This window comes from Hordeum vulgare, chromosome 6H (assembly GCF_904849725.1).
Source record: "Hordeum vulgare subsp. vulgare chromosome 6H, MorexV3_pseudomolecules_assembly, whole genome shotgun sequence".
Lineage (NCBI taxonomy): Eukaryota > Viridiplantae > Streptophyta > Magnoliopsida > Poales > Poaceae > Hordeum > Hordeum vulgare.
The window spans coordinates 442,967,853-442,975,797 of record NC_058523.1 but is presented as its reverse complement, the minus strand read 5'-3'; positions in this window follow the sequence as shown (position 1 = coordinate 442,975,797).

Sequence of the window (7,945 nt, the reverse complement as noted above, 5' to 3'; positions counted from 1 at the left end):
TATCTGTGTCATCCCTAGATCAGTATGCTGGCACACACAGTACATCAATATATATATCAAAGTGCAATCACATGTAAATAGCGTAAAACTGATAGATACCTTAAATATCTTAGCGGAGGGAGTCAAGGGAGTGGAGTCCCAATAAACACCAACGGCAAGTTGAGTGTAGACCGTAACCCTGAATCATACTCTTACTCGTCGAAGAAAAATATCTGCAACATAAGTGGTTGCAGCCGTGTAGGTCAGCATAATGAATATGCTGGCAAGTCACATATGAGAGGGGGTAAAATATCATCTATACTATATGCATATATGGCAGGTGGTGTTGTAAGTTTTAGCGTAAAGCAAATTTTCTCCTACAACAAGAGGGGCTAAAAGCAAAATATTACTACGCTGTTGGTTGTTAATGAGATGGTTCCGCCAACCAGTTCTCATACCCAAGTTATCAATATTACCCTCATCAAATATATGTAATGGTGTTGAGAATTCCAGATAACTTCAGTTCCTTTGGCTCAAGTTGTCCATGACCGTGGACACGGCTAATCGATTAGGTTTGAGTACTCTGCAGAGTTTTGATCACGTTCCCCACAAGATTTGATCGCCTCCATGTATGTCCTCGCACTTCAGGGTGTTTGAAGACCGGATGATCAAAACATGGTCTTTCAACGGGTCCCTCTGAATCCCTGTCGGTGCCCATCGAATCCTACCGTTCTTCTACATCTGCTAGCACCGCCTGTCCAGAGTCGCCGCGTTGTCCAACCAAGCCAGAGCCCATAATGACTTGTGGCTGTGCAGGTAAGCCTTGAGTGTTGAAAATATCCGTCTGTCTGTTTGATCCTGGGTGAAGATTTCCGCAAGATGTCATGGCCGCTCCAGCATCCCGGGTCATCCACTGGTTTCTCCAGGGAGCCGATCAACCGTCCTTCACCCAGAGTTGCATTGCACCACGAGGTCTTGAAAAGTCTTGACTTAACCGGTCTTGGTTATTAAATTATTCTCGCATCACTCGTGATAAACTCTCAACCAGAATCCCGTCTACTCAAGCATAGCAATATGAAATTTGTCGTCCCGGGCCTAGTAACGGGGTTGTTGGGTGCCTACCACATGATACTACATGATGTAACCATAATTTCCAAGTACCTACTCAGCATGCAATTGGGCATAGGAAGGTAGAACTACGATGCATAAAACATAGGTGATACATGATCAAATGACTTGCCTGGTATTACTTGATGAAGATAGTCGCTCTCATAATCCTGATAATTCTACTCGCCACACTCCGAGCAATCTATCGTAAACAAATAGCATTCAATAAACATTCATGCCAAAAAGGAAGAACCAAGAGAACATAAGAACAAAGCATGTCTTGGTACAAAATAACAACGTACTAAGGTTTAATAAAAAGGTCCTAAGTGTGTTGTAAAGTGAAGGTGCATGAATGAGATCAAAAGAGGTAATGGACGATGAACTATTGCTATATAATCTCGACTTGCATACACTATGGGAGATGATCAAAAATATTGGGAGAACAACATGAATGTTATTGGACAAATAGTATAAGACATACGAATTTATTTGTAGAAAGAATTTCTTGAAATGGTGCACTACAACGCAAGTTATAGCGAATTGAAGTATGAATTGAATTTGCATTCAAAAGCTCAAGAGAAGTTGAACTGAAGTACGATGGTTACGTACAAAAATATATGACATGAGTGTTTAGGGGTAAAAGGAATCAATTGAAAAGGTGGTACGATTTGCAAGATAAGATCAAATGAATGTTCGAATACAAATTTGAATCGCTCAAATTTGGAAGGTTCAAAGGTTGAAACTAATGATTCTACTGGATATAGGAGATCAATATGAGCGTGTAGAAAAAAGACTTACTAGATTTGAACTAGCGGATCAAAAGATACAAATACTTCAATATAACATTGAATCGGCTTAGAACGATGTGAACACTTTTGGGCACTAATAGATAAATCTGATTTGATCAAAATTATAAGTTGAAAAGTTGAAACTAATGATACAAACGGAAATATTACTTTGACACGAATCCGACGCAATTGAATTCATCTAAAACGGAGCTACGGATAAAAAGATATGATCAAAAGAAGTTTGAATATGAATATGAAACAATTTCGAAATTTGAAAATTTCAAAAAGTTGATATGATAGGTTTACAGGATAGGTGGGATCAAGACGAAACTCTAGGCGTTGGTTTCATCTAATTCGGATAAAGGAGTAAAAAGTTATGGCTATTTGAAAAATGATGGCCAAACTGTTTTACGGAATAAAAGTTCTACGTCTAAAAGAATTCTAGTACTAATGTGGAAATACGAAGACTAATTAATATATCTAATTACTCTATCGTATACTAGTGTAGGAATACTAGTCTAGAAATAATAAACTACGGAAGTATAAAAAAATACAAAGAGAAATATCTTCAGAATGCAGAGTAAGAATTAATTCCAATGAGGAGACGACTTCGAGAAATCCCGTCGAAAAGAAAAGAATATTTTTATTTAATAAACCTAGTCAAACCAAAAGATTGATTTAACCCGAAATAGATGATTTTTGGATGCTCCTATGGGTCTATATTTTAGGTGGGAAGAAGGTCTAAAGATCAATAGCTAGGCAATGTGGGACTAAACATATACGTAAAGAGGAGAAAAGGAGATCAAGTGTGCCGCGTGGGCTAAGAGAAATTCGGCCGGCCGCATGGGCTATTCCGGCCTGCCGTGGGCATTGTTTTTTTTTTTGCGAACGAACAATTTTTTTTAAAACAAAGAAGAAAAACGTATAAATGAAAAAGAGAGAACATTTTATATAGAGATATTATATATCAAAATTTTCAAAATAAAATTTCCTACAACATGAATATTTTATTTTTCACAAAATAAAAACTTTATAGTTTTTTTTAACAAAATCCAATAAAATCCAAATTTTGTCTTTAATTTTTTTTTCACTATTTTTCTTCTGACTTTTATTTTTTTCGGGGGTGTCATGTTACCTCCTCTCTTTCTTGCTTGGAAAGTATATTGTCAGGAAATATTTTGTGGTTGAAATCTTGTGCCAAAAATAAAATAAAAATTTAAATCAAAAACCAAAGGAAAATTCAAGTGCCACATTCATCCAAATTCTTTATAGTTGAAGAAGTCATGTTATCTTCTCTCACTGATTTTAAATGGATGAATTTGAATTCAAAAGATAAATGGGAAAGTCATTTTATTCCCTCACATTCAAAAGTTTTAAAAAGTTATAAATTTAACTCAAGTTTCAATCACTCAAACAAACAAACAATCAATCTAGTAATTATATTAATATTCCAAAATTTATAATTTTGGGATGTTACAAACTACCACACTCAAAACGAATCTCGTCCTCGAGATTCGAAGAGACTAGAAAGAAAAGGTTTAGGTTTTGGAGGTCTTCTAACAAATCCAGCTCCTCCAAAGTGGGGTGCTACCACACTTAAAATGAGAGTTACCTGTCCCTCAAATTATTAACAATCCTCTCGGATCTTGGCATCTGACTCCTCACATTCTTCATGGTAACTACTTTGGTGAAGCTCTTCCATCGTATTCATAATGTTTCCATCAAAATCAAGGGTTCTTCTGTTGATATAAGCTTCTTCCATCACTAGGTTTTCTTAACTGACAGGTCTCGTGATCATTCTAAATAACTTATTGATGATTCTCATGGTGGTCTATCATTTGTGGTTATCCTGCAGTGAAATGGGTCTTGGCTTCATCCTCACCGTAAAAAAAATTCCTACGCGTGACAACAAGTGCCATGTACATGGGGCTTTCATCATACCGTTCTAAGGCTTAAACAAAAGCTTCAAAGAGCGTCGTCTCTTGCTATGGGTAAGTCTCTCAGATTTACCTTTCCGAATAGCAAGAGAATGATAAGAGTAAGTCATCATGGTGGCCAAGCCATGTCGCACTGAAATCATTACCTTGTATAAGGTTTAGTGAGTCTCGTATACTAACACTTGGGCATCCTCACAAGCGTTGCAGAGTTTCTCTTGTCCACGAACAAAGTTCGGATAAACCATTGGTTCTGCAAGCTGATCAAAACATCTATCGTTTCTTCACCACTCTCAGGTTGTCGTATGCTCCTAAGAAAACGTTTGCTGATACAAGTTTCCTTCTCCAAAAAGATAGTACTTGATCCTTGTTAGTCCCGGGGTCTGTGGGTTTCAGGCATACTTGGGGTAAATGTGACACGCTGCTGGGTAGTGGGTGGTTCCTTCACACAAGAAACAAGTCACCTGACTAGTTGGGCATTCGTCAGTTGGGTGATTTTCTTCACAATGAGTGCATCCATCCTTGTTTTCCTCCTGGGTGTGTCCTATTTCTCCACAGATCTTGCATGCACAAGTCTTCTCCTTCGGATTATCATAGCACTTCTGAATAAGTCGGGATCTTAACAGAGTGTTCTTGAATTCGTCCCAAGTTTCTGCTCCACTAAATCCTTTTATGGCATGGTGCATTTTCCACCAGATAGCAGCACTTTGGGTAAAGTACTGGAGAGCGTGTGCCACTTCATATTTCCTTGAAATCGAATTGTTCCCGAAGTGGTTCTCCATGTTCTGAATCCATATTTCAGCCTTCGGCTGGGTCATTGGTCCAGAGACTACAAGTCCAGCTTCATACTCCATCTGGTAGGGTTGAGGTTTTGGGGATGAGACGGGTAAGAGAGGGAGGGAGATACACGCAATACAAACATTATTTTTGAGAATAGGTTTTATTTGTGGCCGTCGGAAAACACACACCAATGACGGCTCACAAATCATCGCATCTAACGTGGGTATATAACAGGGGTTTGGACTTCTAATGGTCATATAAATATTCGAACGCTTCAGGGTCTTCGAGTTCTTCGGGTCTTGAGAGTCTTCAATTGGTGCACCTTTAATTCTTCAAATGCATCTTGAAATCCTCTTTACTTTGAAGAAGAGCTCCGTTGATTCTTCATGAGGTCAAAGGGGTAAGGGGATTGTATAACTAGTGGAGGTGAGAGAGAATATTTGATGAAATCAGAAGAGATGAGAAGTGAAAGGTCTTCTCGAAAATAAGATTTTTGAGAGATCCTATCCTAAGAAGTTTCCAGTTTCTAGGGTCACGTCCTACAGTCAACATGTGCTCTGATACCATTTCTGTAGCGACCCGACTCAAAACGAGTCAAGCCTCTGTGTATCCGTGCCATCCCTGGATCAGTATGCTGGCACACACAGTACATCAATGTATATATCAAAGTGCAATCACACGTAAATAGCGTAAAACTGATATATACCTTAAATATCTCAGCGGAAGGAGTCAAGGGAGTGGAGTCCCAATATACACCAACGGCAAGTTGAGTGTAGACCGTAACCCTGAATCGTACTCTTACTCGTCGAAGAAAAATATCTGCAACATAATACGTTGCAGCCGTGTAGGTCAGCATAATGAATATGCTGGCAAGTCACATATGAGAGGGGGTAAAATATCATCTATACTATATGCATATATGGCAGGTGGTGTTGTAAGTTTTAGCGTAAAGCAAATTTTCTCCTACAACAAGAGGGGCTAAAAGCAAAATATTACTACGCTGTTGGTTGCTAATGAGATGGTTCCGCCAACCAGTTCTCATACCCAAGTTATCAATATTACCCGCATCAAATATATGTAATGGTGTTGAGAATTCCAGATAACTTCAGTTCCTTTGGCTCAAGTTGTCCATGACCGTGGACACGGCTAATCGATTAGGTTTGAGTACTCTGCAGAGTTTTGCACACGTTCCCCACAAGATTTGATCGCCTCCCTGTATGTCCTCGCACTTGAGGGTGTTTGAAGACCGGATGATCAAAACATAGTCTTTCAACGGGTCCCTCTGAATCCCTGTCGGTGCCCATCCAATCCTACCGTTCTTCTACATCTGCTAGCACCGCCTGTCCAGAGTCGCCGCGTTGTCCAACCAAGCCAGAGCCCATAATGACTTGTGGCTGTGCAGGTAAGCCTTGAGTGTTGAAAATATCCGTCTGTCTGTTTGATCCTAGGTGAAGATTTCCGCAAGATGTCATGGCCGCTCCAGCATCCCGGGTCATCCACTAGTTTCTCCAAGGAGCCGATCAACCGTCCTTCACCCAGAGTTGCATTGCATCACGAGGTCTTGAAAAGTCTTGACTTAACCGGTCTTGGTTATTAAATTATTCTCGCATCACTCGTGATAAACTCTCAACCAGAATCCCGTCTACTCAAGCATAGCAATATGAAATTTGTCGTCCCGGGCCTAGTAACGGGGTTGTTGGGTGCCTACCACATGATACTACATGATGTAACCATAATTTCCAAGTACCTACTCAGCATGCAATTGGGCATAGGAAGGTAGAACTACGATGCATAAAACATAGGTGATACATGATCAAATGACTTGCCTGGTATTACTTGATGAAGATAGTCGCTCTCATAATCCTGATAATTCTACTCGCCACACTCCGAGCAATCTATCATACACAAATAGCATTCAATAAACATTCATGCCAAAAAGGAAGAACCAAGAGAACATAAGAACAAAGCATGTCTTGGTACAAAATAACAACGTACTAAGGTTTAATAAAAAGGTCCTAAGTGTGTTGTAAAGTAAAGGTGCATGAATGAGATCAAAAGAGGTAATGGACGATGAACTATTGCTATATAAGCTCGACTTGCATACACTATGGGAGATGATCAAAAATATTGGGAGAACAACATGAATGTTATTGGACAAATAGTATAAGACATACGAATTTATTTGTAGAAAGAATTTCTTGAAATGGTGCACTACAACGCAAGTTATAGCGAATTGAAGTATGAATTGAATTTGCATTCAAAAGGTCAAGAGAAGTTGAACTAAAGTATGATGGTTACGTACAAAAATATATGACATGAGTGTTTAGGGGTAAAAGGAATCAATTGAAAAGGTGGTACGATTTGCAAGATAAGATCAAATGAATGTTCGAATACAAATTTGAATCGCTCAAATTTGTAAGGTTCAAAGGTTGAAACTAATGATGCTACTGGATATAAGAGATCAATATGAGCGTGTAGAAAAAAGAATTACTAGATTTGAACTAGCGGATCAAAAGATACAAATACTTCAATATAACATTGAATCGGCTTAGAACGATGTGAACACTTTTGGGCACTAATAGATAAATCTGATTTGATCAAAATTATAAGTTGAAAAGTTAAAACTAATGATACAAACGGAAAGATTACTTTGATACGAATCCGACGCAATTGAATTCATCTAAAACGGAGCTACGGATAAAAAGATATGATCAAAAGAAGTTTGAATATGAATATGAACAAATTTCGAAATTTGAAAATTTCAAGAAGTTGATATGATAGGTTCACGGGATGGGTGGGATCAAGACGAAACTCTAGGCGTTGGTTTCATCTAATTTGGATAAACGAGTAAAAAGTTATGGCTATTTGAAAAATCAGGGCCAAGTTGTTTTACGAAATAAAAGTGCTACGTCTAAAAGAATTCTAGTACTAATGTGGAAATACGAAGACTAATTAATATATCTAATTACTCTACTGTATACTAGTGTAGGAATACTAGTCTAGAAATAATAAAGTACGGAAGTATAAAAAAATACGAAGAGAAATATCTTCAGAATGCAGAGTAAGAATTAATTCCAATGAGGAGAGGACTTCGAGAAATCCCGCCGAAGAGAAAAGAAATAATTTTATTTAATAAACCTAGTCTGATTTAACCCGAAATAGATGATTTTTGGATGCTCCTATGGGTCTATATTTATAGGTGGGAAGAAGGTCTAAAGGTCAATAGTTAGGCAATGTGGGATTAAACATATACGTAAAGAAGAGAAAAGGAGATCAAGTGTGCCGCATGGGCTAAGATAAATTCGGCCGGCCGCATGGGCTATTCCGGCCAGCCGTGGGCATTGTTTTTTTTTTGCG